Genomic DNA, 25,464 nt, shown 5'->3' on the forward strand with positions numbered 1-25,464 from the left:
AATGATTTACAACAGTTTAATTATTCATTCTCTAAAAAGATGTTTTGTCTGAAATTATCCCTAATAATGTAATAAAGACTCTTTCAGTGAGATTAAAACATATTTTCAATTGAAGTGTAATTACATTCAATGTTATATTAATTTCAGGTGTACAACATAGCGATTCAACAATTCTATACATTACTCAGTGCTCACCGTGATAAGTATAGTCACCATCTGTCACCACACAACGTTATTATAATCGTATTGGCTATATTCCATATGCTCTACTTTTCATCTTTGTGTCTTATTAATTTTATAACTGGAAGTTTGTACCTCTTAATCCCCTTTATCTATTTCACCCATCCCCTCTCCCCTCTGGCAACCACCAGTTTAAAAAAAGCTTAAAATATATTTTGATTTTCAAACAAATACTTTAAAGGCACATCTCTTCTGACATGTCAAGTGATGTGTACAGGGTGGAAAGGAAAGGACAAATGGACAATCTGTACATTGATGGAAGAATTGCATAGGTACAATTAGAAAACAGAAGGAGGGATGCCTGGGTGGCTCAGTCTGTTGAGTGTCCAACTTTGGTTCAGGTCATGATCTCGCAGTCTGGTCCCTGGGTTCCAGCCCTATGTCAGGCTCTGTGCTGACAGCTCAGAGCCTGGAGCCTGCTTCAGATTCTGGGTCTCCCTCTCTCTCTTCCCCTCCCCCTCTTGCACTGTCTCTCTCTCAAATATAAACAAACGTTAAAAAGAATTTATATATAAAAAAAGAAAACAGAAGGAAAATGACTCCTTTTAAAAATCTATTGGTACAGATCAGTTCATAGAATCAAATTCACCTTTTAAATCCATAATTTCTTCACTGCTTATAGCATAAAAATCTCGTACTGTGGTTTCATGTGGGTATGAAGAAACTCAGTGAAATGATTAATTTTTATTTTCTTTCTCTTGACGTGTGAACTCTATGGTAGTTTGAAACCTCAGCGTGCGGAAGCTCTGAAATGAAACATCCTTTGCAAATTTCCAATGTCACTCAATGGAATATCCATAATGATGATACAGTTAAGTAATATTACTATCTGGGTGTTAAAAAAACTACACTTTTTTTCTTCTGTGATACTCAGAAGGGTTATGTTTTTCCCATGACACATGCATTTTCCCTATTACACAGGATCGCACACATTCTGAGTTGACCCTCCCCATAAAGCAAAGAACAATTGTGACTGGCCGTAGTAGTTGACTCCATCCTGCAAACCCTCACACAAAGCCAGACTGGAAACTTCCTTCTCACCATACACTCTGAGTTGCCTTTCTCTTCCCAGCCCATCCATCTCTTTGAATCTAGCTTGTTCCATGTATGAATGCCAGAAAGTCTCTTGGTGGCCTGGATGACTGAGGAGCAGAGAGATGGAAACAAGCTAGAAAAGAGCTCATTTTACAAATTATAAGGAAATCTGAGTTTGCTGGTATAATTTACCTCTCACATGATATAAACTAGATTATTCTTTAAAATTGTTTTAAAATGTTCATTTATTTTTGAGAGAGAGAGAGAGAGAGGGAGAGAGAGAGAGAGAGAGAGTGCACACGGGAGAGAGGGAGACAGAGGATCTGAAGTGGGCTCCATGCTGACAGCAGAGAGCCCTATGTGGGGCTCGAACCTACGAACTGAGAGATCACGACCTGAGTGGAAGTCAGACACTTAACTGGCTGAGCCTCCAAGGCACCCCTATTCTTTTTTATTTTGGTGTCATTTCCTGGGTCCCCATATTTCCCACTTGCCAGTTTCCTCTCTGATGGTTAGGCATATGGGTTTGCACTGGTAACATTAATGTCAGAGAGACATCTGCTGAGTTTATATGGAGTTTTCGTCTGTAAAATCACATACCAGAATGAAACTTGTTCCTTTAACAGTTCCAGATTTCACAGGAAAAACCTCTTTCTAACCCAGAAAAAGCCCATCCTCTATTTTTTCTTTCATTGAGCTCCATCTAATGGCAATTTCATGCTCTTCAACAGAGGGAAATTCATGGTCTCCAGGTAAAGGCAACCCCCCCCCCCCCCAGCTGTGTCAAGGGAGCTGTGTTTGACCCTTTTTCAGTAACAGTAGTAAGCCTTGAGGTTTACCATTTGCTGCATCAGGATTTTACTGATTGGATTGATTTCAGCTCCGGGCACAGAGAAAGTCAACGAAAGAGAAAGCGTATGCTTTCACTTAATCATGTCACAAAGCAAGATACCCCCGGTGCACAGCTCCAAGCAACATTTGGCAAGGGCTGGAGCCATCCAGCTGTTCTAAATGCGGAGTCAGATAAGAAAATCGCAAGCTGGAGCCTGGAGAGACTGCAGGAGGCCTCTCTCGTGGCCCCTTACTGCATTACTTACAGCACTGAGGCAATGTAGAGACGTGCAGAAAATGTACACAGTGGTGGGCATGCATTGTGAGATGAAAACGGCACGAACAAGGATACAATGCCTCATCAGTCTCTATGCTGCTCCTGAGTATAGAGACCCACAGTAACTGTTCCGAGGGTGTCATTCAGTAGCTGTGGAGGCATGCTCTGCTGAGTCACTGGCCTTGGCAAGACAAGCTGGCCGGGACCTGGTAGGCAGGTGATAGAGGGCGAAAAAAAAAAAACCTTGCTCTTTAAACCACGCAGCAAGGCCCCTTCCTAAGACTCACCTCTTTATTTTAGTCCACTCCCTTCTTTTCCGTGTTTGTTATATTTTAGCTATTCAGACAGTACTATAAGTATAGTTATTTACAAATGTCTCGAGTAATTGCAAATACCTCAGTCTCCAGGGGGCAGGAGGCTCTTTCTTCCCACCCATTTTTCCTTCTCTACAAACATATGGGCATTTTTGCACACACGCGTGCACACACACACACACACACACAGCTGTCAGGGGAGCAGGGCATTTGTGATTATGCCTTGGAAAAACTAAAAGCTTCAACAGCAGCAATGAGATAATAAAGGAAAAACATGAGAAGGACGTCATCCTCGGCACCCGGTCCCAGATCTGTGACCAAGGCATCTGACATGCCCGGAACCCCCTTGGCTTTCTGCTGGGACTCAGGTTGCCACATGAAGTGGATCCCTCCAGGAAACTTCGCCAACTCTCACCTTGGGCCTTTATACCAACTTGCTTAATTGGAAAGATTTTCTATTCCATGCGTGAGCCAGTAAATATTTCCGCCGAAAGGCAGTGAAAGGTGGGAATGACACATCCGGAAGCAGCTGTTTGAGTCCAAGAACACCCAGCAGGCCAGCTGGAGGTCCCTCACTATCTCTTTGTTATTGAGATGAGGTTGCTCCCTATAGAGGATGCTGGCTCCTCAAAGGCATTGCTTTGCAAGTGTCTTACTATATTTACCCATGACCAGTGGGAGTGACTTTGCTTTTCCAGTCAGAGGTGAATGATTATTACAAAAGATGATCTAAGGACTGAGGTGACCTCAAAAGAGAGGCAGGAAATGCAATAATATATCTCTATTTAAATTCATTTAGCATCGCCTCCTCTCCCCAAACCAGATACTCCTCTGCTGGTTGTTTTTGGCTTCTAGTCATAATTTGTTTGCTAATAAGGAAACTCTTGTCCTGGACTGCCTTCTCTTCAAGGACATTAAGCGGCAGTGTCGGTAGGGAAATCTGGATTTAGAAGAATAGAGAATGCCTCCGAGTCTTCCTATAATGATCATGTTGCCTCCCTTGGAAGGGCCAGATTGTTGCCCAGAGGTGTTGCATAGCACTGTGGGAACGGATCCTTCGCTTACAGCTTTATTGCTTCACCCATCCACAGAATACAAACTCCAGCTGGATTCATTAGCATGATGCTGCCTTACAACAAACACCCACACTGTATCTTAGGCCTAGTGGTAATAATATGGGCCTGTAATCCACTTCCTTCCCTAAAACAGGGGAAGGTGTGTTTCCTCAATTCTTCTCATTCATCCACCCACTGAGACAATTTCAGATTGGTCTAGAAATAAAAGCCTCAGGATATGAGACGTCAACATTTAAGCCCTATCATTCCTCTGGCAGATAAGTGCCACACCACAACAGTCCTTGGGTTTGCCTTGCTGCATTGCGAAAAATTTACTCAGCAGCAAGTAACAGAGAGCCCCAGAATGGTTTAAATTTATAAGAATGATTTCCTGGAAGCCCTTGGTTTATGTCTTCTTATCTGCAACGGTGTTGCTTTGCCACACCCAATTCTGACAGTCTGGGGAGCCTGAGATTTTTAGCCAGGTATATTCTCATCTTGATCAAAATTAATAAGGAATTTGGGGGTGGGGGTGGGGGTGGGCAGGAATTGGATTGGGGTAGGAACCAGCAGTGATTGCTACAATCCCAGCATCTAGCACTGTGCCTGGCAAATAGTAAATTGTATGTATTTGTTGAATGAGGCCTTAAAACATTAAGATGAATCATGCTCAAATCCTAAAATGCTAAGCCCCTTTCAGGTGTCACTCATATATCTATATCTATATCTATATCTATATCTATATCTATATCTATCTATCTATCTATCTATAATACTAAGCAAACACCCCTGAGGAAATTTCATGGTCACAGAAATAAGCATGTAAAGCAAAGATTGATTTGATTCTTTTCGATCCTCACCCTTCTTGACGAAATATATAGAGAAAAAAAGATAGAACTCAGAAGGTCCTAAAATTGCTCTAGCCCTCTTTATATTCATTGTAGCTCTCAGAGTAGCAAGGATATTGACATTGGCTCTTTCCTCAGTAGTTTTTTGTTTTGTTTTGTTTTGTTTTGTTTTGTTTTGTTTTTTATGAATTCCAAAGACAATGGCCCTGAAAAGAATCATGTTACAGATGTGAGACTGTTTTGGTAACCTTATGGAAAATCGTCCCAAAGATGGAATATCATATATAAACATCATCTTGGGATAGTCTTTATTTTTTAGTACCTTGATCATGAGCGAGTTTTCATAAAACAGAGGTATCTGATGGTGTCTTTGATCTCAATAGAGCCTTAATGAGTCAATTCAACAAGGATTAGTGGAGCATTGAGTGTATTCCGGGGATTGTATATACAGGCCCTGGGAATACAGAGAAAAATCATGTACTGCTTCTCTCCTCAAGGAGTGTAAAATCCAGTGTTGAAGGACATTTCTGATGTGGTGATGTCCTAGATGGGCACACATGATGCTGTAGGACTCTTAGGAAGGGTAGGACTGGATCTATCCATCTGGAGAAGATTCTTAAAGGTTGTTAGAGGGATTTGAGTTGAGTTCCGTGTAGAGTAGGACTTTATCAAGTAGAAGGATATGGTTGAAAATTCTATCCTCTTGCATTTGATTTATATCAAAATAATTACAGTGGCACAAGGCAAGAAAAAAATTAAGCAAGCATGAGAGAAGTCATCATTTAAGAGGGTAGAAGCTTGAAATTGAATTAAAACCATGACTTTGCAGAAAGTTATGAAACCTGTTTAAGTTATAGTCAGTAAGCACTTCAGAGCCACAGTCCTTGGAAACGGGAAAAAGTCTAGTAGAGATTTTGTAGACTGAGCAAACTTTGCAAAGACTAAAGAAATAATGTCTCTTTTCTTCTGACCATCCTTTTCATTTGATAGAAAGCAAAGGTGAGAGTTCAGAGTCACCAGCAAGCTTCTCATAATTTTAAAATTGTTGGTTGGAAGGTGCCATTTGGCTCCTTGGAGAACAACGCATCCTCCAAACTAAGGATTCTCAGATCATAGTACCATCTAAATGGTTTCAAAATATTCAAAAAGATACTTTAAAATTAAATCAAAGTTGTAGCTATTTTTTTACAGTGATGCAAAAATACATACAGATGTTTATAGAATCCAAATTTGCAAAGATGGAGAAGAGGTAAAAAGCATTGCGACAAAATTCTTGAAATTCAGTCCCTGTTCAGAGGAAACAGCCGCTTCTCTGATGGTCTGAGAAGCAGTTCGTGCCCCCTCCAACCTTCACTCTGTCCTTTTCCCCTGCTGACATCAGGGGAGCAGAAGACAATTGAGTTCAGAAGTCACGTGGAGGTTGATGATACAGGAAACCCAAATATCCAAATTTCAGTCAATCAAAGCATGTGGGCTGGTTGCAGATGACTGACCAAACCAGGGCTTCAAATGATGACATCGATGAGAGACTTTGGCACTCTGTACCCTAGATATTTTCTTCCTTGTTAGATACTCCATGCTGCTGTTTTGTTTTTTTTTTTAAACCTCTATTAGCTTGGATATCTCAGGTATTGTGTGTGTGTGTGTGTGTGTGTGTGTGTGTGTGTTTCCTTCAAAGCTCTTTTGCATGTTCCACATGAAAGGATCGGAAATTATCGTGTTGTTTTCTTGAGAGGATATGCTTACTATTTTTACAGCATATTTGCTGTGGTGTTACTTTGTGGTCCCCACTCAGCATGGCAAGATTGCCTATTTCATTTCATTTCATTATTTGTTTCTCCCTTGCACTGTTCCTGTCTTCTTGGAGAAAATTTATGCCCAAACCATGCTGATAGTTGGTTCTCCAGTGAGAGTAGCTCACAGTCTCCTCTGGGATGTAGGAAATGAGACAACTTTAGTTTCTCTCAAAGCCAGTCAGGCATTTGCAGATAACCCATGCCTATTATCAAACAGATTAAGAGCAAAAAGGAACTGAAAGCATAATGGCTTGAAGTTGCAGCCTTGACCTTTTAACTGCAGTCACTGAAATATCCTGCCCTCCCTTAATTGGGTACTTCATCAAAAGCTAAGCTGTCGCGATGCTAGATTCAAGACAACGGCCTCCCCTGGCCCCTGCAGCAGGTTCCTGGGTGAGGGTCCCCACTGTGTGGTCATTAGTGCGCTAGGGCTCAGAAGCACCTGAAGATTCACAACTGTACCCAGACCAGGGTACTTAAATCACAGGAATCTGCCCATGATCCTGGAGGCTAGAAGGCCGGGATCAAGGTGTGGGCTGGGCTGGTATCTTCTGAGGCCTCTTTTCTTGGCTTGTAGATGGCCACCTTCTTCCTGTGTCTTCACCTCATCTTTCATCTGTACTTGCATGTGTCCTGATCTCTACTCACAAGGACACCGGTCATACTGAATGAGGCCCCATCCTATGCCCTCATTTTAACTTAATCGCCCCTTCAAAGACCCTATTTTCAAATACAGTCTTATTCTGAGGTATGGAGTATCAGGACTTCAGCATATGAATTGGTGGGGGTGGGGGGTGAGGGAAAGGCATTGGTGGAGTTTGCAGGGCACGACTCAGCCCATGACAGGAGGTCTTAGCAAGAAAAATATATTTGCTAAATGTATAAATTTATTGAGGTATTTTACATGCCAGGCAACGGGATAACTGTTTTACATACATTATTTCATATACTTCTTTCATATACAATGATCCCCAAAGCTAGATTACTGGAATTGCTATTTACAAATGAGAAAACTTTGGGTTCCAAATAAAGCAATGTTACCACAGCTATAGAGAATGAGTTGTTAAAACCAAGTCCATACACTGTCTCCAGAAAGTGCACACATTACCATTATGCTTTTCTGCAATTTATGCAAGGTCACAGAGCTGGCTGGCAGCAAAGACAGGCCGCCTGATTCCCATTGCAGCGCTCTATTACACTCATATGCAAATGACAGGAAACAAATGTATTTTCGCTACTCCGCTTATTAAAACTGAGGATGTCATTTTGCCTTGTGTTAGTTAGGCTGTTTTATATTTCAAGGGATAGAGAACACTGAACAGGATAAGATGTTAAAAGCCATTGATGCTTTGCTTGTTCACTCAGTTAATTAGGGCTATTAAAAGGATATTAATAGGTAGGGCAACCGACCATCCCGATTTGCCCTAGAAATGAGGGCCTTCCCAGGATATGAGAGTTTTGTGTTAAACCTCAGAAAATCCTAGTTTTAAAAACAAACAGAAGCAATTTTTTTAATTTTTTAAATATTTTTTATGTTTTATTTATTATTTTTGAGAAAGAGACAGAATGTGAGCAGGAGAGGAGCAGAGAGAAAGAGAAACACAGAATCTGAAGCAGGGTCTAGGCTCTGAGCTGTCAGCACAGAGCCTGACGTGGGGCTTAAATTCATGAACTGTGAGATCATGACCTGAGCTGGAGTTGGACACCTAACTGACTGAGCCACCCAAGCACCCCAAAAAACAGAAACAGTTGTTAAAGCAGAAAATATAGGAAACAATCTCAACAAATGCAGAGTCAAGCCCTATGGAGAACTGGATTCCCAGCTCAGACACAACAGCCAGACTCTGTAGAGACTGAACATACCAATGGGCAATGGCTAGACCATATATATAAGCAGACCTTTGACCCGCAATCTGCAGCAACCTGCCCAGGAAGCCAGCCCCTTGTCTGCAATGAGCAACCTGCCATGTCCCACTTGCAGGACGCCAGGTCGCTATTTCTAGTGGCAACCCAGGAAGCTAAACGATAACTTCTGAAACAATCAGCCCCAAATGTCCAGGACTTGATTAATAACTGATGGTTGCCCTAAATGCTGCCGCTGCTTCCAACTTGGGACCAATCAGAGAAAGCCAAATATGCCCCCCTAACCAATCACTCAGGATGTCCTGCTTCCAGTTAGCCCACCTACAGTTTCCCCTTGCCAACAGCCTTAGTTAGGGCACACCAGATGTCTTCTCCTTCTTCTACTATAAAGTTTCCCCAATCCTCTGCCTACCTTTGAGTCTCTGTCAAAATGCAAGCGACAGTGGCAGGCTCCCTTGCTATAACAGTATCAGAATAGATAGTCTTTCTTGCTCTCATTTTTTAAAAAAATTTTTTTAAATGTTTACTTATTTTTGAGAGAGAGAGAGAGAGAGAGAATGAGTGGAAGAGGAGCAGAGCAAGAGGGAGACACAGAATCCAAAGCAGGTCCAGGCTCTGAGCTGTCAGCACAGTGCCCGATGTGGGGCTTGAACCCACAAACCGTGAGATCATGACCTGAGCCAAAGTCGGACACTTAACAGACTGAGCCACCCAGGTGCCCCTTTCTTGCTCTCATTTGATTAGCTTTTATCTTCACATTCCATTGACAGGACATACCATTCACTCTCTACTCCAGTGTTCCACCATTTTGGTGACTCAGCACTTTGCCTCCACTGCTTTCAGTTCCTGCTACCAGTGAAAACAGCCTCTGTACCCTTGTAGTCACAGGCTTCCATTTACTGCCTTATTTCTGTGCCCGTCAGGTCTTCTTATGTTCCACCAGCTATGTCTGTCTTTGAGTTAAACTCCCTGGAGAGAGACAGCATCTGACTGCAGTATGCATTGGGTGCCCAGGGAACATCCTTACTATGCACTGTTATGGATACAACCAACTCATAAGCTGCTGGCCAGATGATAAATGACTGCCTTTGGCTCAAAGACCTGCCCTTAGCCAATTAGCTGTGCTCGTGGTAACACCATCGCCTGGTACAAAGCATGATAACTGCTGTATAAAAGATCATTCATTCATTCCAAAAGAGTCTGATTATGGCTTCAGGCAGAGTGTACATGAACAAAACTGGCTGAGGGTTATGTCTGAGAATGACATTTGGTCCTTACTGAGCCGATATACTTGAATGTGTGAAGCACGCATGGCAAACCACCCTACATATTCTTCTTTACTTTTCTTCTTCCCAAGAGCTCTTTCCCCCTTTTATAACTGGAGGAAAGAGAAGCTTTGAGTATGTGCTCGATTTGATTTGGCAGCTTTTTATTCCTGCCGTGTTGTTACTACTGGGCTTTACTGAACAGAAAGTCTTGCAAATTTAGATTCCAAGTGAATGATATGGTATTCTCCCACCTTCATGAGTGGTCCATTGCACGTGAAGCATTTCAGTGAATGATTTATAAATTGTTATTCGCCACTAGTTCTATAAAACCACTTTCTTCTCAAGAGAATTTGAAACAAGGAATGGCCACTTTTGAGTCCATTTTTTTCATGAAGTTCTTCAAAGGTTTTTAGTTAATTTTGAATTACTTATACTCATGTATTTATCATTCATTTTTCATATTTACTGAGCCCCATCTACTTTTTAGGCATTGCAGGATTATGTATCTTGTATAGATAGTCTGATTTCCAAAGCAAAATTGTTATGTCTAAACCCCCAAATTACTTTTCGGTAGATATACTGATAGATAAAATGCTCAGAGAGACTTAATTTCAATAACAAAGATCGCTAGACTCAAAGAGAAAATCACTAGGCTGGAAAGCAGTCCCTTTAAGATCTGATCTCCGTAGTCTATGGAGGTAAGAACTACTAGTTTGTAGCATTTGGACTCATCCAGATTACTAAAAAGAGTTCTAGAAGCAAGAAAAGCCACTAGGTTTTGTCTAAATCTCACAGAATATCCCTTACAAGCCAAATTCGGGCTGTATACACTAAACACATCATTGATCATTTTTTCAGATTGCTGTTCTAGTGGGAAATAGAATGTTCCAGCCAGTAGTGTTTCTCACAGTGAGATAACTGACAGTCTCGTTACAAATTCATATTTCTTGGATGCGATTTGCTTATTCCAAGTTCTACTTGAACTTGAAGGAAAGCAATTTTATCAGCCTAGAGATCCTCTGTGACCAGGCATAAGACGATCCAGTGTGGGGTAGACATCCCCTTCATGTCTTTCTGTGGTGCTGAATATACATGCTAGGGCAATAGTAAATACAACCAACAGTCATCAGCAACTCATTTCTGAAAGCGACTGGCATTGTGAGTTTATTCAAGACTGACCCAGATAAAGCAGGTCTAGGAACAGACTGGGCTGAGGCAGTCTGCTACGAAAATCAAGTTGGATCAAACACTCGGCCAGAAGCATGGGGCAAGTAAAGAACATGTGTGTGTTGGAAAGGTGTTGTGTAGGGGTAGAAAATAAGAAAGGGGGTAGGGAATGACTGGAAGTTGGGGAAAAGGGAGTTTCATTCTCAAAAGTCAAAATCCAGAGATTGAGCTCAGAAAACTAGCCCAGGAGAAATGATTTCTTCAGGATCAAGGGCTGAGAAGAGGCCCTAGCAGGTCTGGGCAGTTAAGAAGGGCTTGCTGTTCCCATTCTGTACAAGACATGTAGTGCTTCAAGATTTCTGTGATAAATTGTATTCACACTGGGCATCTTCACTGAGCCTTGCTGTGGGGTTAAGAAGCAAAGCATTGTGGACTGCTGCTGTGTTCACAAAGCAGTCACTTAAATAAATTTCCTGTATTGTTGCTAAGTGATGGTAAAAGTATCCACTGATAACCTCTGAGAGCTTTAACTGCCTTCCGGCTGCTGAAGGACCATATCAAGCATAGTAACACATCTACAAGAGAAAGTTCCCGATTGGATGAGGTTAAAAATTCTCAAGCTGCCCTAATGCTTTCCCTCCTGTATTTCACCTTTCATTTTGCTGTACCACCGTCTTTTTTCTAGCATCCTGAGTTAGGATGGCCCTTGACATCCACACACAGCATCTTTATCCCCATGTTGCACCCTTCACTCCATCCTCACTGTCACCAAGTTAGGAAAATGACTTCATCTCTTAGTTCGCCTGAGGCAGGGTTAGTCTTTGACTCTATCATAGAATTGGCTCACACAGAAAGCATAGATTTCTTCATCTAATTTTCCTAAACCTAATCACATATATCTTAACTAGATACCCTACCCTAGATACCCTTCCTTGTTATTGATCCCACTCTGTGTATGCTAGACTAAATTAAAAAGACTTGGATTAGCACGGTTAAAAATATGGTAACAGCCTCACCAAAAGTAGATTCAAAATGTCATCTCCAAGGCTGGGTCCTGGGCTGCCTGGTCACTGTGTTCTTAGTGCTGTCCTTATCACTGGTCCCTGGGGAGGAAGACATTTCTCAGTGTGTCTGTGTATCCTCAGGTTTTCCATCTTAGGCCATCAGTATTTTATCAGCCCCTTTCAGGAAGGGCTCTATGACATTGGGGCTAGATATCCAGCCTTAAGCCGTCACCCATTTATCTCCAACTTATAAGAAGTTTTCGATACATATTCACTACCTAGTGAGATGCTAAGGTTCATTTGAACCTCAACATAAGCTTAGTTAGCATTGGATCCTAATCTCATTATTTATCTGTCTTTGATGACACACGCCACCTATCCCCGTTTCAATTCTCTACCAGTTACTTCTAACCATGAGAAACATGTCTTTTCTTTTGAAAAGTATCCACTCTCATCTGGGTCTCCCACTAAGTTCTTAGCTCATCTTTGGAACAGAGAAGCTTTTAATGAGTAATAAAACTCATATAGACAGTTCCACTCATGGCTCCAGGTTCTGCTGGGTGACTCACCTCTGAGGAAACTCTGAGGTGTCACTTTCTGGAATCCTATGCCCGTTTTACAACAGCAAAACTATTTTACACTGACTATAAATGCAGCAGATATGGTTTCCACTAAGGGAAAAGAAGACTTAGTAACTGACAAACCTAAAGTATCAATTACCCCTAAGATTAATATTGGGAAAAGCCCACAGTCTCTATTTTAAAAGTGGCTTTCTTGCCCACAAAACACATGAATCTGGCCTCCATAGGGTGTTTTAAAAATTATCGATTACCTGTTGGAGCGCCTGGGTGGCTCAGTCACTTGAGCGTCTGACTCTTGGTTTCAGCTCAGGTCATGATCTCACATTTTGTGGGATCGAGCTGACAGCACAGAGCATGCTTGGGACTCTCTCTCTCCCTGTCTGTGGCCCTGAATAATTCTATTTATTGATAATTGATTAATAATCCTATTTATTCAGACTATATAGTATATAATTAAATATACAGTATATATAATTAGAATATACCTATAATTCTATCTATATATGCTAAGATGTATATATCCTTGAATTCATGCCGTATTTTCCTCATTGCATCCTGTTACTGGTACACGATTAATACTTAAATCACTTCTAAGATATATAAGAGATTTCCTAGAGAAGCATTTCTCAAACTTTTTGGTTTCAGGATCCCTTGTATCTTCAAAATTATTGAGGACCTCAAAGAGCTTTTGATTTTGTGGGTTCTATTTATTGATATTTTTATGTAGTATGAAAAACTGAGAAATTTTGAAATATTTCATTAATTTATTTATAACAATAATAAACACATAAATAAGTTATTTAATGAAAAAATAATTGTTTTCCAAACAAAAAAAAGTGGCATTGTTTTTTACTTTTGGAAAAATTTTTAAATGCCTGGCTTACTAGGTGATAGTTAGATTTTCATATCTGCTTCTTCATTCAAACAATTGCTTTATGTTGTTTTGTTTCAAGTACACGAACAAAGTCTGGTCTGACAAAAATAGTAGCTGGAAAGGAAAAGGTACTTTAATAGCATTTTCATATAATTGTGATATTATATTATATCTTGATATAGTTGCAGTCTTCTAAAGATTAGCTGCAATGTGGAAACTGAAATTCTATCAACGAAGTCTTCTTATTCTGTAACATTACAATAGAATTTTCTATCTTGGATTTTTAAGTGGATCTTTTACCCATTCATAATTTTATAACATGGTGCATTGGTCATTGGGAAAAGATTGGTTCACAGACATTTGCAGATCTTCCAAATATTGGCACTTTCTTGTTATACAGTGTTAAATAAATACTTGGTTATTGCATCACCTATCTAATAAAAAAGTCTTTAAGTATTTGGAAACTGCCTCTTTGTACATACAAACTTTCTAAGATTCCAAATTTTGCTTAAAAGCTTGAAATTGAATTTTATCATTGGCCATAAATAATGCTTGGTGCACAGTAGTTCAAAGGTTATATTCAGTAAAAAGAAATACAAAAGGGCGTTAAACTTCAAAAAAAAATACAATCTTCTGTCTTTTAACACATCTTAAATTTATGTCCTGGTTGATTTTAATGCAGGTATCATCTACAATATCTTCTATCCAAGCAGTACCTGATCTAGTTGAGCCCATAAACTCTGATGCAACTTCTCTGGAGAATACCCATCCCAGCCCTTGCTAGGGTGAACAGCAGTACTCACCAAGTTCTGAAGGAACGTGGGAGCTACCTGGGAGGTGACAGGCTCCTTATCCATAACTTTTCCTATTTCTTTTCTCATTTCTGTTTCACCTTCCAAAGTAACTGGTTGAATACAATTCCTGAGACTATCCCTGGTTCTGCTAAATGAAATGGTTTGCTTCTTTCCAGAATCTCCCTGTGTGTCTTAGACACTTAACATTTCAGCTTTCTCTACTCTGCCTAAGCCAGTTACCACCCATCCACCATCTTTTTAGCTGCCAAGAATTTGTTGACTTTCTTCATCTCCTGTCATCTATTCTCTTTTCTTTTATTGTGGTTTTAGAACATATTTATCCTTTCATTGTTGTTTTAATGAATTTGGAAGGGAAGGTGTAGAGATACATATTTGTGCTTAATCATCATAGTTTACCAGAAGTCAAGACTACTGCATGAGAATAGAATTTTCAAATTTGTCTTTCTCTTCACTTGGAACAACAACATCTAAGCCTAGAGGATTCGTATCTTAGACTTGTAAGTAGGATAGCCCATCTTCTTTTGATAGTGAAGTTGTGAGACTTCCACAAGCAGGAAGAAAGTAGGAGTATAAACAGTCATTTTTATGTGTGCTAATTTCCCCTATGGATTAATGTTCATTTTGGGATGTGAATTGTCAATTCAAATACTTTGCCCATTTTTTAATTGGGTTGCTTTTTTTCTTTTTAGTATATATAGTCTGGATATAAGTCTTTGTCAGATGTATATATGAATATTTTCTCCTAGCCTATGGTTTGTTTATTTTCTTAACAGTGTCTTCAAATGAGTAGAAGTTTTCAATTTGATGAAATTCAACTTCATCTGTTTTTCTTATATAATTAATGCTTTTTGGATTATCTCTAATAAATCTCTGCCTTCCAAATTTCGAAACATCTCTTACATTTCCTTCTAGAAGCTTTATGGTTTTAGATTTTACATTTAAGTTTATGACCCATCTTGAATTAATTTTTATGTAAAGCTTGAGGTACAGGTTGAGGTTCATTTTTTCCCCATATATTTATTATAGTTTTTCTAGTTCCGTTTGTTTAAAGGACTTTTCTTTCCTACTGAATTATCTTGAAACCTTTGTAGAAAAGTTCTTAATGTATGAGTCTATTTCCCAACTTTCTGATCTGCTCCATCAATTTATTTGTCTATACTTCTGATAATTCCACATTATCCTGATTAGTGTAGCTTTAAAATAGGTCTTAAAATCACCTTAAAAATTCACGGGTCCTCCAAATATTTGTGGAATCATGTTGGATTCATAGTAGGGTCAATTTCTACAAAAAAAGTCTTAATGTTTTAACTGTGATTATATTTAATGTGTAGATTAATTTAGGGAGAATTGCTATCTTAACAATATTGTGTCTGTTGATCCATGAAAATTCTAAATCTCTCCATTAATTTAGATTTTTTTTATCTCTTTCAGCAATGTTTATAGTTTTCAGTGTAGAGGTCTTGCATGTCTTCTTAAAAAACGTTTATTTATTTATTTATTTATTTATTTATTTATTTTTGAGAGAGAGAGAGCAAGGGATGGGCAGAGAGAGGGGAAGAGAGACAGAGAGAAAGAGAGAGAGGAAAAAAAAAATCCCCAGCACAGAGCTCCATCCCACAAACCATGTGATCATGACCTGAGCCGAAATCCAGAGTCAGATGCTTAACCGACTATGCCAGCCACACATCCCTTGTGCATCTTTTATTACATTTATTCTGAAATATTTTATGTATTTGTCGCTACGTTTAAAAATACTTTCTAAGTGTTTTCTGCAAGTACATACAAATAAAATTAACTTTTTGGTATATTGACCTTATATGCTATGACCTTTATAAATTCCTTACTAGTCCTCATAGTGTTTTATAGATTCTTTAGGAATTTCTACATTAATAATCACATTGAGAATAAGATGGTTTTACTTTTTTCTTTTCCGTTTTTGTTATTTAGTTTCTGTGTCTTCTTGGAGGGTTTCCTTCCCTTGGCACCACTGACAATTTGAGCCTGCCCTGTGCATTATAGAATGTTTAGCAGCATCTCTGGCCTTATCCACCAGATGCCAGTGGCACCTTCTCCCCACCCCCACCTCCCACCTCCCACCCCTCTGCCCTTTTGAATAACTTCCAGGCAGGGGGAGTAGTGAAGTCTTCAGGGGACAGAAGCTGTGGGGCAGCTGGAAATGGAGGGCAGAAAGAAACAGCAGAAGCTTGGGAGACTGAAGAAGAGAGACACAGACGCAAATAGACAAGAGGAGAGTTCCAGAAACAACATTTGGTCAGTATGATGGGAGAAGAAGTGTTCAAGAACAGGGATTGCTGTCACAGGAGGAATGATGTCTCAGTTTCTGCAAGTCCAGAAATGCCAAAATTAAGAAGTTTAGATTTTCTTCTTTAGGTCAATGGCTTTTTTATCCTTTTATCCCTCTCTCCCTACTTCAATCCCTTCCTTTCTTTCTGTTATTTTTTTCAAATGTCAGCAGAGCCCTCAAGAAATCAAATTAAATCTTACACGGATGACTGGTATTGAAAATAGATGAAATCAGAGAATCATCAAAATATACGCTGCAGGGAGGAACCCTGGAACCTGCCACATGATCTTGCCATTGAGATGGCTCCAGGGGCTCCTCTGTGGCACCCCCAGTGTTCTTTGAAATACAGAGACAAACAGCGACTTTAGGAAATGAGGAGTCATTAATGGATTTTGAACTGAGAAGGCAAGCCTTTTCCTAGCTGTGAGCCTTAAGAAAGTTATTTAGCCTCTCTGGGGCTCATTTTCTTTTTTGTAACATGTAGATAATAATACCTTCTAGAGAGGTTATAACAGTTAGAAACAAAGTACTTGGCAGAGTGCCTAGCGTGTAGGTGTTCAAATAAATGTAATTGCAAAGTTAATGATCATGACGATAATAATGGAAGCAGAGAATGTCACCAGGCACGGAGTTCCAAATTCCCAAAGTCATTATAAGATCTATGTTTGTGATTGGATTCTTGGCTGACCCCAAAACCAAATTCAGAAGACTCTTAACACTCTGGAGCCACTGTAAGGACCTGCTGCTTGTGTGTATATGCTTCTGGCTGGCTCTGGGTATCTAGGGAACGTGGTTCTACCTGAGACTCTTTTGAGTCGGGAGATACACTGAGCTTGAGACTGACTCTGCAGTGGCTCTGGGTCCCCTGGCATGCCTCCACCTAGAAGGCCGCTCTGGTATGTACCTAGTATATCCACGGACAAAGCAAGGAAATACCCCCACTCCACACTGAGCACGGCACAACTCAGCATTCCCTACTCCAGACGGATCCCTGCTCCAACTGTGGAGCTTTGGGAAAGGCAACAAGTTACATTCTTACCCCTTAAGACTGCCCATGTGTCATTTTATGGACAGAATACATTTTTTTTTTTAACGTTTTATTTTTGAGACAGGGAGAGACAGAACATGAACAGGGGAGGGTCAGAGAGAGGGAGACACAGAATCTGAAACAGGCTCCAGGCTCTGAGCTGTCAGCACAGAGCCGGACATGGAGCTCGAACCCACGGACCGCGAGATCATGACCTGAGCCGAAGTCGGCCGCTTAACCGACTGAGCCACCCAGGCGCCCCTGGACAGAATACATTTGAATTCATCTTAGTTATGTGCACGTTATCTGTGGATATTCACCTTTTAGAATTCACTTACCATTTATTTATCACAAATATAACAAATTGATATTGAGTGCCCAGTGTGTGCCAAGCACTGGCTTAGGTACACGTTGAAAATACACTGACAGACGAGCCTGCAGAGTAAACATTATATAAATGCTAGTGATATGTAGATGTCATATATTTATCAAACACAACTATATATGTATATATATACACACATGTTTATATTTATATATAAACTCAAAAGAGATTTAATGGGGAAAGTCAAAGCCGACTTTCCGATGTGTTTGTGTCTTTCCAGGGTGACTTGTAAGGCACTACCAACGCCATCTGCTCCAGAGCAGAAAGACTACTTAATAGCCAAAAGCAGCTGCCAGCTTAGGCTTCAATGTACTCTCTCAGTTCCCTCCAGGATGACCTGATGTGACCACCCTTCTAGGTAAAGAGGATTCTATCTCCATTTGACAATAAATCCTTAACCTGAGGAAAGAGGAGTCATGTCAGCCTGGCTGACAGGAGGGCGGAGGTTTTACAACTAACTTAGCTCTACCTGGAAAAGGCCATGTGTCAATCATTCAGAGGGGTAAATCCGGTTTGTCTGGTTTGGGGTCTGATTGTATCAGTACCACGATGTGAGGAAGGATAATATTTCTGAAATATTAACGTGTTTCTTTTCCCTAATATTTTGAGATGCAGTAAAACTGGTGGCTAATCCCTAGGAAGGGGGTGTGGGCAGGTGTGAAGGAAGGGGTGGGCTGGGGAAGAAAGGGGAGTGAAATGCATTGGCATCAAGACCTTTTCTATTCTTTTTTTTTTTTTTTTTTTTTTTTTTTTTTTTTTTTTTTTTATCTTTGAGAGACAGAGTGCAAGTGGAGGAGGGGCAGAGGGAGACACAGAATCTGGGAAGCAGGCTCCAAGCTCTGAGCTATCAGCATGGAGCCCCATGTGGAGCTCGAACCCACGAACTCTAAGCTCATGACCTGAGCCAAAGTCAGACGCTTAACCAACTGAGCCACCCAGGCACCCCAAGACTTTTTCTGTTCTTAAATTTGAGATAAAAATTAGTTTTGCTATAGAAAAAACAAATTAAATCCCCTGCATAACCTGACATCGTGGGGTAAGAGCTCAAATAGCCTCAGAGACTTTTTGGGGGTTTAGCCAGCAATTAAAGTATCTCAGTGCTAATTGATATACAGTAGGCAACTTTGGCAAATTGCTTAATAATGGTAACAAGATCATTGTAAGAAATCTAGGGAATGCCAAAGTGCTTAAATAAAGTGAAAAAACCGTTTGTAACATTTGTACCCTTTTCCTTTCAGTATATTCTTTCTGCTTTTTAGAAAACATAATTGAAATTATACTGTATATAAAATTTATCTTACTGTCTTATCTGAGAACGTTGCTTGAAGAACATTTTCTGTCATTAAAAATATTTACGTATTCTTTTAAATTAATTATGTTATATTGCAAAATTAACCCATGTTCATTGCAGAAAATTTAGAAAAAAGAGGAAATAAATAGTCCTAACTCAAGAAAATCACTATTAACTTAGTTATTAATATAGTTATCATATTAATATAGAGCCATAGGCAAGAGTTTTACCTATAAAAGCCTCATTTTCTTTATCTTTAAAATAGAGATAACAGTATCTTCCTTATAGGGCTGTTATAAGAAATTCCATATAAATGTAAAATGTTTCTCACAGTGCTTGACATATCATCAGCACATATTTATAATTTTATACTAATTAAAAAAATTTTTAATGTTTATTTATTTTTGAGAGACAGAGAGAGTGCGAGCAGGGGAGGGGCAGAGAGAGGGAGACACAGAATCCAAAGCAGGCTCCAGGCTCTGAGCTGTCAGCACAGGGCCCGACGTGGGGCTTGAACCCACAAACTGTGAGATCATGACCCGAGCCAAAGTTGGACACTTAACCGACTGAGCCACTTCGGTGCCTCTATGCTAATTTTAAACAAAATATTATCAACCTTTATAAATTGTTCTACAACCTGCTTTGTGTTTTAACTGAATAATATATATCAGGATCATTTTTACATGTTAACAAACATAAACCTGCAATATAATTTGAATAACTACATGGTGTTTTTTCCCATGACTATGTATGAGATATTAGGTTGCAAACATGATTTAAAAAAATTTTTTTTAACGTTTATTCATTTTTTGAGAGACAGAGAGAGACAGAGCATGAGCAGGGGAGGGGCAGAGAGAGAGGGAGACACAGAATCCAAAGCAGGCTCCAGACTCTGAGCTGTCAGCACAGAGCCCGACACGGGGCTTGAACTCACGGACTGTGAGATCATGACCTGAGCCGAAGTCCGATGCCCGATCGACTGAGCCACCCAGGCTCCCCCAAACATCATTTTTAATGTTTGCATAATATGCCATCATGTGTATGTGCTATATTGTATTTACACTATGTTGTGTGTTATGATCCAGCTACCTGAGGACAGTGAAACCATGTTAACGGTAATCAAATATATTTTTCTGACTCTTCCAACTTTTTTTGCTGGGCTTTAGGCCCTCTTCAAAGATGACTCGTGTCATTTCTAGGAGTCCCCAAGGGATTCATCTATTCATTCAATTAACAAACACTGAGCACACACCATGTTCCAGACATTGTGCCAAGGATGCGATAGTGAGAAGAAAGACACAGCTGCTGTTCTCTTGGTGTCTTCAATCTAAAATGGAAGACACCAGACCTTAATCAAACAATCACTTAGGGAATCAAATGCAAGCTACGTTCAGTGCTAAGAAGAACAAGTAGATTGCTATGGTAACAATGGCAGATGGATTTGACCTTGGCTGGGGCTCAGGGAAGGTCTCCGAGGCAGTTCCTGATTGAGATAAGATCAGGAGGGTGGAGGAGTTCATGAGGTCTGGGTGAAGGGGTTCTGAAGAAAGTGAGGGTCATGTCCAGCAAAAGGAACAGCAAGGGCAAGAGCTCTGTGGAAGGAGGACACCCGGAGTGCTTGGAGAAACGTCTGGGGCTTGAGTGAACCCATGCTGGAAACAGCACGTGCCATCTGTGGAGGCAGCATACCAGGCATGTCTTTTAAAACTTGTTTTGTTTTTTGTTTTTTACTTTCCAGGTACAGAGGGGCCAACTGATGAGGGGGCAATTGCCATTGAAAAGATAATTTATTATACCCACAGGTCCCAAGAGGAAGGGGCACATGAGGAAGCACCACGGTCAGTCAGAAGGCTGAGGGAATGTGGGAGACACATGGGCAAGAGCCTTTGTTGTGGTTTCTGTGGGAAGGAATGGGCAAGGCAGCGTATGCAGTTTAGGATTGGCAAATCTGAATAATTTCAGCGGTCTCTGAGGCAAAGGGGCTGTCCCTAATTATCTGGTACCTGGTTCTGGGGGGTCACTGAGGCCAGGAAATAGTGGCACTGAGTGTGAGAGCCCATAGAGGAGGTGGGTGGTAGTGTGGGTTCTGGATGGGTTGGTTTGCATATGAGAGTCACACCCACCCGCAGGTTGTTTGCTATCTCTAGAAATTGTCTAGCCCTGGGAAGGGATTCCTTCCAGATTCAGCAAGCCCCAAGATGTCAAAGGATCAAAAGTATAGAGTAAGAGACACGATTAATACAGTATATTGGAGGAACATCAGGGAGGAGAACAGTCAAAATAGAGTTAGCAAGAGGGACAGATGACGAGGAAGGATGATATTTCTCGATGTTTCTGAGAGACTTGAATGAAAACAGATCCTTGCAGTTTTTGTAGTCCTTTTCCCCTTTGGGCACAAGCGTACAGCTCATCGGAGGGCTAACCTGGATGACAGAAACATCTGCACTCAGAAGTGTCCCAGCAAGTGAGGTGTTCATCTTGGGTTAAGCCTGGGTGCTGGGTCTCTTCCTTGGGAATACATTTTTTCTTACGTTCGTTGGTCAAATAGGCCCTAGAGCAGTGATTCTCAACCAGGAGCTATTCTGTGGGATATAGGACATTTGGCAATGTCTGGAGACATTTCTGGTTGTCACAACTTGGTGGAGAGTGCCAATGGCATTTAGTGCGCTGAGGTCAGGGGTGGTGCCAAACACCTTAAAATGCATGGGACTGCCCCCCCCCCCCCATAACAGAGCATTATCTCCCTCAAAATGTCAGTAGTGCAAGACTGCCCTCAGTGTCTGTATCCTGGAAGTGACCAGGACCAGAGTTTAAGCTATGGCCCTTCACAACAGAATTTTTTCATTAATAATCACCCTGCAGTGGACATATTGTATTCATCATTTTTATAACTTTTTTTCAGTCTCAAGATGTATCTTCCCTGTTTCTTCCCTCTATGTCTGTTTCTGGAAAAGAAGTTCTGGGGAGCATATGTGGAAAAAAAATGACTTAATCTACTCTCTCATAGGACAGTGACAAAGACCTTTCGGTCACAGTCTCCTATTTGTCTACCTTTTGAGTGTCCCTATTGCTTAATGAGTTCAAGTCAACAAGTCTTTAATGACTGTCTGCCATATACTTAGCATGTGTCATTTTCCGGAAATCTAGCACAGTGCCTGATGCAATGCACATAAGGACTTGGCCCATGAGAGCATACATTATCTGATTTACTTCTCCCAATAACCATATTATGGAGGGATTAATATACCTCAGCTTATATATGAGTAAATAAAGGCTTGGAGAGTCGAATCATGCCTAGATGACATGGCTAGTATATAGTAGACTCTGGATTTGAACCCAAGCGCATGGTCTGACCCCCAAAGCCAGTGCCCCTCTTGTGGAACTCTGTGACTCCTTCCTGTTGATGAAAACTGGGGACCACAATTCTTTATCCCATTAAGAACTGTGCTGTGGTTGGCTCTTTTAATTTAGAAGATTCTGATAAGCTCATTCAGCTTCCTGTAAAAAAAGCAAGTACAGTCCTGGATGAAAGGAAAAATATTAACCAAGGGAATAAACAGGCCTCATAATGGCTTGACTCCCACTCTACCAGAAAGTCTGACTTTGAAAAACTCTGATTCCAACATAATTAGTACCTTAGTTGAGATCCTATTAAGTAACAGAGATCGGTAATGGATAATGGCAAAGTTAGGGGACATTTCCCGACATTATGCAAGTTTTATTCTACAGATTGCTTCCTGGGAAATTAAAGAGATTCTCATTGAGCCTGAGGTGAGCCTTGAATTTCACAGAAGATGGAAAGGCTCATCAGAGTAGGCCTATTCCTGCTCTTGATATAAATCACTTGTCCTCGGATGTCAGCCCCTTTCTTACCCCTCAGACTATCTCTTGTTTCTCCCATATTGTCAGCGTTTTGTTTTTGTTTTTTTTTAATATATCCTTCTGTATGGTTTTAATGGTTTTTTCCTATTATGCCCCTATTCCCTCTATAAAGTAAGACTTGAGTTAGCTAGTTAAATAATCTTTAGTAACTACATGGAACTATACCCTATGGTAGAGTTTTAAAAATAAGATGCATAAAGCAAGTGGCAGAAGAGTATAGAAGATGTGATTTCAACTGTGCTATAAAAAGGAAATATATTTTAATATGTACAAAATATGTCTGGACTAAGACAATGGCTTATCAGAGAGAAGAGGGGCTGAAGAGGTCAGACAGTGGTAGGATGTAGGTGACGTTTGCTTTTTAAAGGTTTTAAGAACTAGTCCACTTCCCAGGTAGAATTCTATAGGTGACAAGATGCCATTTTGAAGGATCATGCCTTATCTATAATTTAAGGCATCAAGTTCTTCATTTGTTTACTAAAGGTTATACTTTAATTGCAGATACTAGAGACTCCTGATAAAATACTTAAGTCTTACACAAACTGCTTTACACACCAGGGATCCACACTCTGATTTCAGAATGGCTATACCTTCCACCAAAGAATGTAACGCATCTTCTTTGGGCTACCGTATTACACTTTTTAGGTCGATGCCCACTTAGTTGGCACATTTCTGTTGACCCCTAACAGTGCTGATTTTACTACTATCACTGGGCACAGACAGCTTTGTATGATCACCGTCCTGTCCCTACCCAACAAAAATGAGACAAGTCATTCAGCCACTGATCTCAGCTGACAGTAGAATCAGTAAATCTTTGCAATGGTGGGTTTGCCAAGCACAGCTCTCTGGCACTACAAGTGTACTGACCAGTTCGAGAGAGAGTCTCCAGCTCACACCATTCACTCTGCACCCCTGACTATCTTTCCTCTTCTGGTCCAACTTTTTTTTTTTTTTCATGATCATATTGCAGTCTCTGCTGAAATTTAAGAAAGACTAAAAATCAGGGACACCTGTTGTAGTTGGAAATGACCATGTTGTCTGTGTTATAGTGGCCATTGAGCCTGACAGCTGCACAAATGCAGGGCCAGTCAGGGTCTCCTTCAGTAGAAGTGACTTCTCTGTTTGGAAAAAAAAAATGCCAACAGAAACTCAGAGCCTGGACTGTTGTTGTGGCTTTGCCTGCTTGCTTGTTCACTTGCTTGGTTTTACAGAAAGAATATTTTCTGGTTTGTCTCAAAGTGGGGAATCATAAAAATAATATGTATATATACATTTACATATTTTATTTTATCTTAAAACACAGGTGCCTATTTTCCAGTGACTCATGTAGGGCCAAGGCTTGATTTGAGGGTGGACATGCTGTTTGGAGTCATAGAGTTGCCCCTTTTAAGGAAACCCCTTTCTGATGTACCATGCACCATTTCTAGAAATGTACCATTTCTAGGTTGGATTTTTTTAAAGTAGAATTAGAACTCCAAGCTCCTTGTGGAACAGTCTGAAAGTAGATTCCATTTAGATTTATACAATCTTTCCCCACAGAGTTTACTTCCCCATACATAATTCCACAGCAATATTCTCAGTTAGTTGTTTTTACTAAGTCTTTCCAAAGCATTCTCCTTAGTATTTGTAGAAAAAAGGGCTCTCATTTCATTGTATTTCACTGGCTTATATAATACGTAATTAAAGGAATATAATCAGGGCACCTAGGTGGCTCAGTTGGTTAAGCATCGAGTTCTTGATTCCAGCTCAGGTCATGAGCTCAGGGCTTGTGAACTGGAGCCCCATGTTGGGCTCCATGCTAACAATGCAGAACTTGCTTGGGCTTTTCTCTCTCTCTCTCTCTCTCTCTCTCTCTCTCTCTTTCTCCCTCTCTCTCTCTGCCCCTCCCCCCACTCACACTCTCTCACTCTCAAAATAAATAAATAAACTTTAAAAAAAAGAACATCACCAACACATACAACTGGCATTGAGTGGTTTGGGGACAAAGTCCAACTGATCCTTGGACAATAGGCAGCACAGTTTGAGGGGGTGGAGCAGGGAGGTGACTGAGCAAGCAGCCAGAAGCAATGCCCAGCTACTACTGGAGCATCAGTCAATAAGTCTTCCTTAACTCTGGGAAAAGGTGGGTTCATGGGATACCTACTGTTCATTAGTCTCTTTTAGGGTCTTGCAATGCATTTTAAGCAGTGTTGATGGAGTCTTATGCAGAAGAATAGAATATCTGACAGGTATGGAAGTGTTCTTGGGGAATCACATTCATCCCCTCTCTGCCCCTTTTATTCCCCTGAGGTGGCCCTTGAGAAACATCTGGAACACCTAGGGCTGTGTGAAGCACAATATGCAAACCTTGGACAGAGTCCAATTCTTTCACAATGAAATAATAAACTGAAATCTAAAGATATTGTGGCCAGAATTCAGTTTTCCTGGTTCCCGAGCTTACACTTTTTCTGCTATGTTTTCTGACTTTTATTTCCCATGTGACTTGAGGCTGCCCCTCCTCAGGTTTTTCTGCCATCTGATTATCTCTGTGCGGCAGCCCAGAGGCCAGGAAGTGGAATGGGCTCAGCATGGCTCTTTCTTTTTGTATAGCTCTCTGAACTTCTTGC

General features: G+C 40.5%; 1 protein-coding gene across 2 annotated transcripts in view; it reads left to right on the forward strand.

Annotated features, from left to right (window-relative positions):
• Window positions 1-16,909: 16,909 nt before the first annotated feature.
• Window positions 16,910-25,464, forward strand: part of CB1H4orf54 (chromosome B1 C4orf54 homolog) — a 45,792-nt gene continuing 37,237 nt past the window's right edge. Inside the window, exons 1-2 of one of the 2 annotated variants that reach the window (XM_042935831.1) lie at window positions 16,910-17,169; window positions 17,869-18,043. The gene's annotated coding sequence lies outside the window, so the exon portion shown is untranslated. The remainder of the gene's footprint in view (window positions 17,170-17,868; window positions 18,044-25,464) is intronic. The other variant, XM_042935832.1, reaches the window with a different exon arrangement.

This window comes from Panthera leo, chromosome B1 (genome assembly GCF_018350215.1).
Source record: "Panthera leo isolate Ple1 chromosome B1, P.leo_Ple1_pat1.1, whole genome shotgun sequence".
NCBI classification, from domain to species: Eukaryota; Metazoa; Chordata; class Mammalia; order Carnivora; family Felidae; genus Panthera; species Panthera leo.